Genomic DNA, 12,542 nt, shown 5'->3' on the forward strand with positions numbered 1-12,542 from the left:
TTTCTTTCTTTCTTTCTTTCTTTCTTTCTTTCTTTCTTTCTTTCTTTCTTTCTTTCTTTCTCTCTCTCTCTCTCTCTCTTTCTTTTTCTTTCTGCCTGTCTGTCTTTCTTTCTTTCTTTTTCTGTGAGACAGAGTCTCTCTCTGTTGCCCAGGCTGGAGTGCAATGGCGCGATATAGGCTTACTGCAACTTCTGCCTCCTGGGTTCAAGGGATTCTCTTGCCTCAGCCTCCCAAGTAGCTGGGATTACAGGTGCACAATTAGCCACCACATCTGGCTACTTTTTTGTATTTTTAGTAGAGAGGAGGTTTCACTATGTTGGCCAGACTGATCTCCAACTCATGACCTCAGGTGATCCGCCCGCCTGGGCCTCCCAGAGTGCTGGGATTACAGGCGTGAGCCACTGCGCCCAGCAAAGCTCTGGTTTTCATGTCAAGAAGGCTGTGAGAAATATTATCATCAGGCCAAGGCTAGAAGATTGCAGAGCAAGTGGGTTCTGGGCCTGAGGCCGAGGCAGCCTCCATCAAATATTCTCACACTCACACCACTTGGCCCATGCCGGAAATTGCAAGAAGGCTTTTCCTCTTGCAATATCCCTCTAGAGTCCTCTATTTTAAAAGCTCACTTTAAAGGAGAAATCCTTAAAGAAATTCCATTGTTGTGCTGCACCCATCAACTCGTCAGCACCCATCAATTCGTCACAAACCTGCACGTTATGCACATGTACCCTAGAACTTAAAGTATAATAAAAAAAAACATTAAAAAAAAAAAAGAAATTCCATTGTTTATCATAGAGCATGTACCAAAGGGTGGCCTTGGAGCTGAGAACAATATCTGTCTTCAAAATGAGCAATGTAGCATCTTCAACTCTCCCTGCTTCCATCTTCACAATGCCTTCTCTCTTATAAGGACCCTTCAAATTACCATAGGATGCACTTGGATGATCCAGGATAATATCACCATCACAAGATTTTTACCTTAATCACATCTGCAAACTCTCTTTTGCTATATAAGATAACATATTAATAAGTTTCAAGGATTCAGATATGAAGATCTCAGCCTACCATACACCCTTTCTAAAGACACTAACAGAGAATAAACTCTAGCTACTCAAGAAAGCAACACTTACCCCCCCCCCCCCCCCCAAAAAAAAACAACATGAAATCTAGGAAAAAGAGAAGTGAAGGAAATTCCCAAAGTGATAAGAAGGAAGGGAAGTTCCAGGAGGAAAGCCAAATAACTGATTAGAGACAATTAGCCAAGATTGGAACAGGTCTAAGGCTCTGGGAGAGAAGTTACCATAGAATAGACTACTAGATGGATTTAGGCCTGAAGGAGACTTTCACTTTTGAGGAAGAGTTTTGGAATGAAGTAGTGATGAGCATATAGAAATCACTAAATAAACACAAATATAAGACAATTATTAGTTCCATGGAACACAAGAAATTATACAAAAAAGACAAATGTAAACATTGTGTATTACATGGCTTAGCTGTCAATAGAGATTGCATAGACATACTATTATAAACACTGAATCTAACCAAAATTATGATCTAATTATGATGGGAGCACAGAAGGATAGGAAGTATGTGGTGGTGGTGGTGGTGGTGGTGGTTGTAAAAGAGAGGTCATATTTCACAGTGGAAAGTCAATAGGTAATACCTGCCACTGAAATATTAAGATGTAGCTATATGTTATTTAAGGTCCTGAAGCTAAATACTGAAAGCATTGAAATCACGAAATAGATGTGGAAAAGGGGACTGGATTATGGGAGGACACTGGCATCACTGAGAAGCTCAGTAGTGGCTCTCCTCTGTAGGCCAGTCCAGAGCTGAAGGTAAGAAATGCTGTTATGAAACTGGGATTGCTAATAGTAATAAAGATGATAATATCCCAAAATAAAGGCCAGGTGAAAGCAGCAGGGACACAATCAATGTGATGAGCAGTGAGATGGAAAGGCCACCAGGGTAGTCTGGAGATGGTTATAGAACACAGCATTCCTAGGGGCAAGATATATAGATGTGTAGGCAGCCAACAAGGGCATTGTTCAAACCATTTGGCTACAAGAAATCACGGAGGTGAAAGACAGCTTCCCTGATAAAATATCACAGTAGTTTATCAGTTCTAGGCCAGGACCAGTTTTCTGACCCAGAATACACTGAGTAAATGAAAGGTCAGACCCTCAGAAGACGTTCCCTATGACACAGTGAGTGCATTAAAGAAAAAGCTCTTCTGCAGAGCCAAGCCATGGTACGAATTGTTGTCTAACTTGTTGCTGCTTTGGCCCATTTAAGCCAGGAGCCCCTATGTTATTGGAGGGTGTCTGCAGTGGGGAAAGGTGTTATATGTAATTAATGGCAATTCATTCCATCAATCAGAGAATCACAGGATAGATCGTTAAAGGTTCTGTGTGGCCATGCCATGTGTAGCAAAGGATTACTGTCCAAAAAACAGCACCCCCTTGCTGATGATTGGGGTAATTACTCTTGCCAGGATGGTAATTCCTTTATTCAATGATGGGTCTCTTGGTATGAGGAATCTGAAGTAACTGGATAGACTATAGCTATAGCTTTCACATTTGATGAGGTCTTGTTGTGAGCCTCATGGAAGGGTTCTTTCAATGGGAGCAGAGACCAAGGTTACTGGGAGGGGAAGTGCAGCACTCAAGAGATAATACAGTTTAAATATAAAGACACAGGCTGAAAGCAAAAGCATAAAAAAAGATGTACCATACAAACAGTTATCATTTAAAAAACTATCATGTCTCTACTATCATCAGAGAGAACAATATATCACATGTATTGCATCATCACTATGTACCCCATAAATTGTACAACTATTATGTGTCAACTTAGAATTTTTAAATAAAATTAAAAAGAGATACTGTTAAAAACATAAAAAGAAAGAAGACAAATAGTTAAAAATCAATTCATTAAGATCACATAAAAATCCTAAATTTTCATGTGTTTGTATGTATGTTCCTAAAAATAGAGCTTAAAAAGCAAAAATTGACAAAAGTAAAGGGAGAATAGAAAATGAACAATCATAGTTGGAGACTTGAGTACTTCTCTTTCAGTAAATGATAGAGCAATAATATAGAAAATCAGTAAGTATGTAAGCGATGGGAACACTATCAATTAACTTGACTTAGTAGATATTTATGAAATGCTACATCCAACAACTAAAGAACACATTTTTTTCAAGCACTTACATAACATTCATCAAGATAGACCATCTGCTAAGCAATAAAATGTCTCAATAAATTTCAAAAGATTGAAATAATAGACTATATTCTCTAGCCACAAGTCAAGTAAATTAGAAATCAATAGCAAAAAGATACATAGAAAATCCATTTACTTTTAAAAATTAGTCAACATTTTAATAACTCTGGAACCAAAGAATAATTGACAAGAAAAATTAGAAAATATGTAAACTAAATAAGGAAACATAGCCTATTGAAATTTGAGAGATGCAGCTAAAGTGGTATGAAGGGGAAAATTCATGATTTTAAGTATTTATATTAGAAAACAAGAAAGAGCTAAAATCATGATTTAAGCATCCATATTAGAAAGCTTTAAAAGGAAGAGCAAAGTAAATCCAAAGTGAGCAGAAGAAAGTAATGAGGATAAGAAGAAAATTTAATGAAATAGAAAACAAGTAAATAATAAAAATCAAGAAAGATAAAAGTCTTTTCTTTGAAAATATTAATACAATTGGGAAACTCCTAGTGATATCAAAGAAAATAAGAGGAGAAGACGCCTACAAATTATCAACATAGGGCATGAGAGAGAGAGACTATAACCACAGGTTCTACAGACAATAGAGGACAATAAGGGACTACTATGAATAACTTTATGCCAACACATAAAGGTGTAGATGAAACGGACAAATTCCTTGAAAAACACAACTCACCACAATGGATAGATAGAAGAATAAATAAAATACCTAAATAGCTATGTACCTACAAAAGATAACTGAAATCTTAAATTAAAACATTTTCGCAAAGAAAATCCCTAGCCCAGATGACTTTACAGGTGAATTCTATCAAGTATTTTAGGAAGAAATAATTCCAATATTCGGCAAACTCGTTCACAAAAGAGAGAAGGAGAGAACAATTCCTAATTCACTGTATAAGCTTCTATGTCCCAAACACCAAAACATTATGATAAAAGACGTTTCAAGAAAAGAAAATCACCTAATGATGACTGCAAAATAGCACTTGAAAAAGAATCCAGCACCCATTTATATATTTTAAAATAGTTCCCATAAAACCAGAAATGCAAGAGAACCTCTGAAAAATCTGATTAAAGGGGTCAAGCACAGTGGCTCATTCCTGTAATCCCAGCACTTTGGGAGGCTGAAGCAGGAGGATCACTTGGGACCAGGAGTTCGAGACCAGCCTGGCCAACATGGTGAAACCCTGTCTCTACTAAAAATACAAAAATTAGCCGGGCGTGGTGGTATATGCCTGTAATCCCAACTACTTGGGAGGCTGAGGCACAAGAATTGCTTGAACCCAGGAGGTGGAGATTGCAGTGAGCCGAGATCACTGCACTCCAGCCTGGGTGATGGAGTAAGGCTGCCTTAAAAAAAAAGAAAAAAGAAAAAAAAAGGCTTCTAAGGGAAACCTAGAGTTAACATCATAATTGATGGTGAAATGTTAAAAATGGTCCATATAATGTAAGGGACAATGTAAAGGATGTAAACTTTCACCATTTATATTTAATATCACACTGGAGGTATTTGCCATGTCATGCATGTCTTGCATAAAGCAAGAAAGAGAAATAGAAGGCAAAAATACTGAGAAAGTAGTAAAATTCTATTTTTTGGTAGGTAATGATAGTGGACGCAGAAAATTCAAAAGAATCAACACGACAACATTTTGGGATTTTGCTGTTTTGTGTGTGTGTGTGTGTGTGTGTGTGTGTGTGCTTTTTGAGACAGGGTTTTGCTGTGTCACACAGGCTGTAGTACAGTGGTGTGACCATAGCTCACTGCAGCTCAAACTCCTGGGCTCAAGGGGTTCTCCCACCTCAGCCTCCCAAGTAGCTGAGACTCCAGGCACAGGCCACACTGCACCTGGCTAAATTTTTTTAAATTTTTAGTAGAGAAAGGGTATTGCTTTGCTGCCTAAGCTGGTCTTGAACTCTTGGCAACAAGTGATCCTCCTGCCTTGGCCTCCCAAAATGCCAGAATTAGGTGTGACCCACCTCACATGGCCTAACACAACAACAATTTTAAAACCCTACTACTAAATTGATAAGTGAATTTAGCAGGGCCTCAGGATACATGTTCAATATACAAAATCCATTGTATGTCTATATATTAGCAATAAACAATTGGAAATAAAATTTTAAAATAAATTTTATTTACAATAACACCAAAAACCATAAGGAACCTACAAATAAAGTTTATGAAAGAATTAAAAAGACCCCTACACTGAAAAATCTACAAAATACTATTGACAGACATGAAAGAAGACCTAAATAAGGGGAGAGTTATATACACCTTAAAAGATTCAATACTATAAATATGCCATAAAGGCAGAAAAGTGTATCCATGGAACAGAATACAGAGTACAGAAATAGGATCACACATATTTAGACAATGATTTTTCTGCAAAGGCACCAATGTAATTCAATGAAAAAATAAAAGTCTAACAAATTATGCTGAACCAACTGGGGAAAAAATGAACCTTAATCTGTACTCCATAGCATAAAGAAAAATTAACTTGAGATAAAGCATAAATGTAAAAGCTAAAACTATGAAGCTCAAAGAATAATTAAAAAACAAACAACACAATAAAAATAAGCAAAAGACTTACATCCATCTCCAAAGAAGATATACAGATGGCAAATAAACACATGAAAAGATGCTCAACATCATGAATTATTAAGGAACTTCAAAGTAAAATCATAATAAGGTACCACTGCTTACATATTAGAATGGAAAAAAAGACTGTGCATCCAAGTGTTGACAAGAATGGGGAGAAACTGGAACTCTTCTTACACTGCTGGTGGGAAAGTAAGATGGTAGAACTTTGAAAAATATTTTGGCAGTTTCTTACAAGTTTAAATACACACCTACAGTAGGACCCAGCCAAATCACTCCTAGGCTTTTTCGCCAGAGTAATGAAAGATATATGTTCATATAAAGATATATACACAAATGGTCATAGCAGTTATATTTTGAATAGCCCCAACCTGGAACAACCCAAATGTTCATCAACAAGTGAATGAATAAACAAAGTATGGTATATTCATAGAGTGGAATACTACTCAGCAATCAAAAGAAATGAACCAATAATGATATACACCTTAGCATGGATAGCAAAATATTTAAGCTTATTGAAAGAAGCCAGATGTAAGGAAAATTACATTCTATATGATCCCATTTGTATAAAACAAACAAATGTATAGCAAAAGAAAACAGATCCATGGTGACCTGGGGCAAGGTGTGGAGAGACACAAATGGATCACAGAAGGTCATAAGGAAGCTTTTCGGAGTGATAGATATGTTCATTATCCTGATTGTGGCGATAGTTTTATGGGTGTGTTCATGTGATGAAATTTATCAAAGTGTACACTTAAAATATGTTGCTTCATATTATGTCAGTTATATGTAAATAACCTGCTTTTTAAAAAAATGCATTTAGGCCCAACCAAACACTACTAAGCTAAATACAGCCCTCAAAATGCAAATTTGCTTGAGTTTTGCTCCTGCCATTTAAGAGTTAAGAAAATTGAGACCTAGAGAGATATAGTAAATTGACCTGGTCAGACTCTGTTTATAAAGTCAGTATTAAGAGGCTGGATAAGAAAAGGCCAAAATAATGTTGTTGTTGTTGATGTTGTTGCTGCTGTTGATGATGACAGTGATGATTTAAATGGATTTTAGCTTTTATCTATTTTAAGAATTGCTTTTGCAATGGAAAGCAGAACTAAAAATCAGAAGGTCTGGTCTGAATTTCCACTCCATCACCAATTAGCTCTATGACCTTGAGCAATTTCCTTAGTTTGCAGAATCTGTTTCTTTATCTCTACACACATGTTAGAAATATCTACCTCATAAAGACTTCTTGAGGATTAAATAAAATAGGATATGCTCAAGTACATTTTCAATAAATATCCGTTGGGTGAATTTAATCTGTGAGATAGTAATGAAATATATATTATGAATTGATAGATTTATAAAGCCAAGGATGTAAGAAATTAAGGGCTTGCCCTGAGTCATGCCAGGAGAGGTCATGTCATGGAGAGTTGGCATATCCAGTCTCCCAAATCCTAGTCCAGTGTTCTGTTATAAAAAAGACACCCACTGAGGTTTCTGGTGGGTGGGAGGCGGGGGGAAGCTAAAAAGCCTCTAAGTGGGAAGTCAGGAGGTTTTTTTCTTCTCAAAGAATCGCCTAATTCAGGAGTCTCAAAATGGCAGCCAGTGGCCATATGTGGCCTTCTGAAGTCTTTAGACTCTGAGTGCATGGTGTTTTAAGAAATTCAAGCCAACATTTAGAGTTTGAGAGATTTCAAATAAAAGTCTGAATTTCCTACTTGTTTTGCAAAAAACTAACAGATCAGACAACATGGAGGAGCCCTCATGGAGGAAGAGCAGGGGAGAGCCAGAGCTAAGGAGCAGGTGCCCCTTCAGATGAGGCAGGTCCTCTCCGATCGTCACAGTCCCCACCATTTCCTCACGCCCTGACACCAGGCCCACCTCACTCATTATCACAGGAACCTAGCCCCTGCAGGCATTGATTTTTGCAACCCGCGTTTTACACCATTCTGCCCCATGCAGTTAACCTTCATTTCTAGGGGACCAACCGTGTTTATGATTTGTTATCTAGAAATGACAATTAGCTGTGTTGACACTCGGCCAACCATTCAACAGAAAGCACTCCCTTTAGGCTGCATATGTAAGCAGTTTATCCACACACCAATTGAAGTGGAGATCTGGCAACCTTCCGGCATGTTACAGCAACGTAGATATGCAGTCAGGAATTTTTTTTTGTTTTTTTTGTTTTTTTTTTTTTACATCAAAGTGGATCTATTTTGGAGGTCCTGACTCTCAAATAATCCAACTTGACATTCCAACTTAATCAAATTTACCTGGCAACTGCCCTGTTTCCACGGACCTGTGCTCCAGCAGTGGAATTTAAGAGCCACATTAAATTTCCTAAGGAAACTTATGGGTGTAAAAACCAGTGCAGCCTAGGATGTAACATAGCTCCACATTCAACCTTAAATAAGCCCATGAAGTAAACACACAAAACATAGGAAGAGAGATGGGAAACCCAACAGCAGTAACACATCAAACATTATTTTTATATGCAAAACCTCCCAAACCACCTACAATTCGTAAATACAGATCGCTTTTCGGCTCTGAGATAGTCCGTCACAGCATACAAATGTAAGTTAAAATGTGTGCTTGAGACCTTGGAGTACATCTGCTCTTGATTCTCTGTCAGTACAAAATATTTTTCCTCTTTCAACGTAAACATTGAATCAGGATGCCTGTAATGAAACTATATAGTATTATCCAATCTAAAAACATGTTTGGAAACCAAATTCTAGAAACAGATACATATTCCCATTTGTCTGTCCTCATAACTACAAAACACAAAGAATAACCTAAAGTTTTAAGTGTTCTGATTATATTGGATTTTGCCACTATTAAACAGGTTACTGTGAGAATAATTGCCCTAAACGGTTATATATAGCTATGGAAGAGCCACCCATGGGAGGAGAATCAGCTGATTATTTGTGTGTCTACAATTTTTGTTTTGTTAAACAGTAAAATGTTTGTGGTCAATATTTTTCTGGATTTCATTCCCCCAGAGAAAATGTCTATATACAAAACCCATTTTCTATTATTACTTTTTAGTAATAGAGTTAAAGATCTATTGTCTGGTGTGATTTGTAAACACTATCAAGCCAGAAAGGGAGGACATCAAAATCCAATGATCATTTTAAGGATATATGTTATAAATTTTAAATAATAAACCCAGGTACCACTAGACCCAAGGCAGAAGTTGGTATCAGGGTACAGAAATGTTTCTATTTTCCTTTTCTTGTCTTACTCAGAGTCCACTATTTACTCCAGATTTCCCTATCTCTCTAATAAATGCCAGATTTTATTGACACACTTCTTTTGCTTTTCACCACAGACACCAAAAACTCTGGAATGTGGGGATATCTTTTCCAGCTACCATCATCTCCACACATTTTCAGAGAGATCACTATTATCATTCTCCAGGGCTCTTGACTTTGTTTTTAAAACATAGTCCCATTACACACACAGTACATCTGTTTTCCTCTCAAAAGAGAAGCATTCTTGATTACTCTGCTTTTTCCCCTCAGAGAAATGTACTATACACAGATGACACAAATCTTTTGATCAACAAGCTTCCAAAGAGATACAGATTTGTTCTCCACAATGAGCAAGAAAGCTGTACTCATTTTTTTTTCTTTATTACAAAAATAAAAGGAGAGATGTGTGTAGGGAATCCAAAAAAAAAAAAAAAAAAAAAAAAAAAAAACTGAGAGGACTGCCTTTAAAGAAAAGATTAGAAAAACATTTACAAGATCACCCTAGGAACTTGCACAGAAATTGATTCCCCACATTTATGCACAAACCACAACAGCTTGAGCAGTACCTCTTGGATGCTGTATCTTTTTTGTTTTTTTTTAATTTTAATTTCATGGAACTCTGAGCTATAGATTCACAGCAACACTAGGCATGCATTGTCACTACAGGGTTTTTCATCTCTCTGTAACTTTACAGACCAGCTCAAAGAATCCCTGGGCTAATCCAAAGAATTATTTGGATTCCTGTTTACAGCTGAAGAAACTGAAGAAGAGAAGCAGAGAGTTTCCCACTGAGATACAGAGAGAGTCTGTTTGAGGGACTCAGTCTCCAGGGCTTCAGAGTTCAAACACCCCCTCAGAGCACTACAACAGGGGAACAGGCAGCCTTCTCAATCTAGCATGAAATGCCAGATTTTGTTATTCTCTATACATAATGCCATAGAGCGTATTTGCCTGGGCAGGCACAGCAAGAACAGAAAAATGTGGTCAGAGGGTAGCTAGATCCAAAATAGCCTTTATTATACATAACTGAATATGATATAAGAAATACAGTCATTCTCTCCTGTCATAAACATTAGTTAAACTCTTGGTGCCAGAATCATCTAAATCCTTCCGTCTTATAGTGTACTTGATAGCAGCTTGTTCTCACCATCTAAAAAAGAAATATTTTGGGTATAGCTCAGCTGTAGACTAAATTCCTCTTGGAAGGTGAGGCTTTTAGTACGGACAGCAAAAACTTTTTGTTCATTACACTTTTTTGGGCAGGGGAGCATATAAGTTTACAAAAATTTCCAATTATAATATGATATCTTTATTTCGCATACAGAAAATTCCCACAATGATGATTTATTAACCCTACCAGAGGCCACCAAGGGTAATAGAAAGAGAGTTAGCTGGATGGCTAGGATAACCTGCTTCTAGTCCTGGTAAGTAGTAATCATAGTCATGGTATCTATAATCTAGTGAACACTTTATATGCATTTTCTGAATTAATCCATACAACAATTCTTTGAGTTCAGTATTATTCCCTCTATTTTACAGATGAGAAAATTTAAGATTGGAGGGGCAAAGTAACTAACTCATGATTACATTTAGTGCCAGTGTGGTTAACAAGTAGTATTCTGGAATCAGGGAGACTTGGGAATCTGAAAACATTGACCCATTGTAAGTGACCGATCATCCTGACTTGCTCAGGACTCAGAAGTTTCCTGGGAGGGGGGAATTTCAGTGCAAATTAGGATGGGTAGTCACTCTAGGAGTGGTGTAACCTCAGAAAAGTACCTCCCCACTCTGGACCAAGAGGAATTTGGACCAGAATGACAGCTAAGATCCTGTGGAGAGTGCTGAAGTCTGGTTTTGCTCTCTAGAAAATGACACAGCGTCATCTAATAATAACTTAAGGACTCTGTAGTATCATTTTTGCTCTTCCTTTTTGTTTTTTTTTTGTTTGTTTTTTTGTTTTTTGTTTTTTTGTTTTTTTTTTTGAGATAGAGTTTCGCTCTGTCGCCCAGGCTGGAGTGCAATGGTGCAGTCTCGGCTCACTGCAACCTCCACCTCCCAGGTTCAAGTGATTCTCCTGCCTCAGCCTCCCGAGTAGCTGGGATTACAGGTGCCCGCCATCACGCTGGGCTAATTTTTGTATTTTTAGTAGAGATGGGGGTTTCACCATTTTGGCCAGGCTGGTCTTGAACTCCTGACCTCAGGTGATACACCTGCCTCAGCCTCCCAAAGTGCTGGGATTACAGGAATGAGCCACTGTGCCCGGCCCGCTCTTCCTTTTTTATGACAGCACAGTTATAACAGAGTGAGCCTGGTTTATTCTGGCAAGTACCTCTGACTGAATTTACACAGAATTGGAACTCGTACAACACAGCTGTCTAGGGAACAGGCCTGAGCGTGACAACCCCCATGTCCATCCGCCTCAACACGCTAATGGGCGCTTCACACTGATCACATGCACTCAGTCCCCCTTGACCTGTTTCCCCATCAAGGTGGGGATAACAAATAACAGCATCCCCCAAGTTTGTGGGAGTGAAGCGAGACCAAAGATATGAAAGTGCTTTTGTAAACTGCAGAGAAATATTTTTTAGAAGTTTTTTCTTATGATTATATTTTGTCTTCAAAACAACACTGGGAGGCAAGCAGAGCCTGCATTTCTAGGCCTGTTTTCTAGATGAGGAGGTGAAGGTTTAGGGAGCTGAAGAGATGGGCTCGAAGTCACACAGCTATTAAAGAAAAGTCCACTTGTCCTTTTATGTACGCATTCACTCCTTCATTCATTCAACACATAGTTTATGAGCACATAACACGTATCAAACACTTGTGCCAAGTACTGGGGATGCAACGGGTGAGCAAAAGTGCAGTCCTAGTTTTGGGAAACTAGCAGTCTAAAGGTCAGAAAGGGACTAGATGTGACAGAGATGGCTGGGTGCCCCCTAAAATCAGCTCTTTCTTTCTTCCATCCATGGTAATAGTTTCTGACTGGAATGTGGCTGCCCAGACCTCTTCGAGTCTAGTGTGGCTTTGTGACCAAGTTCTCTCCAAGTGAGGTCTGCCTCTTCCACTGCCTTCTAAAACTCCCCACTTCCTGGTAGCTGTCACAGCACAACCAGGGCTGCCTGCTAAATGCAATTAGCAGTCTTGGAAGTCACTCATTAAGGTGGTCAAGCTACCATTAGCCTAGTTCTCTGAATAATTATGGAGTGGAACCATTTGCTGGCCTGAAACACTCACTTCAGAATGTTACATGAGAAACAGCATCAATATTCTTTAAGTCATTCTTTATTGCAGTCTCTTTGCAAGAGCAGCTACTGTTACCCCAACTAACACAAATTATACTGTTGTGGAGACAGAACATTACTCATGCAACCAACAAAAAGTTAGTTAGAAAAACCTTTGCTGCTCAATATGAAGAATGAAGATACCATCTACACTGCCTGGATTAGTTTCCTATTGCTGCTGTA

The sequence above is a fragment of the Piliocolobus tephrosceles genome, chromosome 1 (assembly GCF_002776525.5).
Source record: "Piliocolobus tephrosceles isolate RC106 chromosome 1, ASM277652v3, whole genome shotgun sequence".
NCBI classification, from domain to species: Eukaryota; Metazoa; Chordata; class Mammalia; order Primates; family Cercopithecidae; genus Piliocolobus; species Piliocolobus tephrosceles.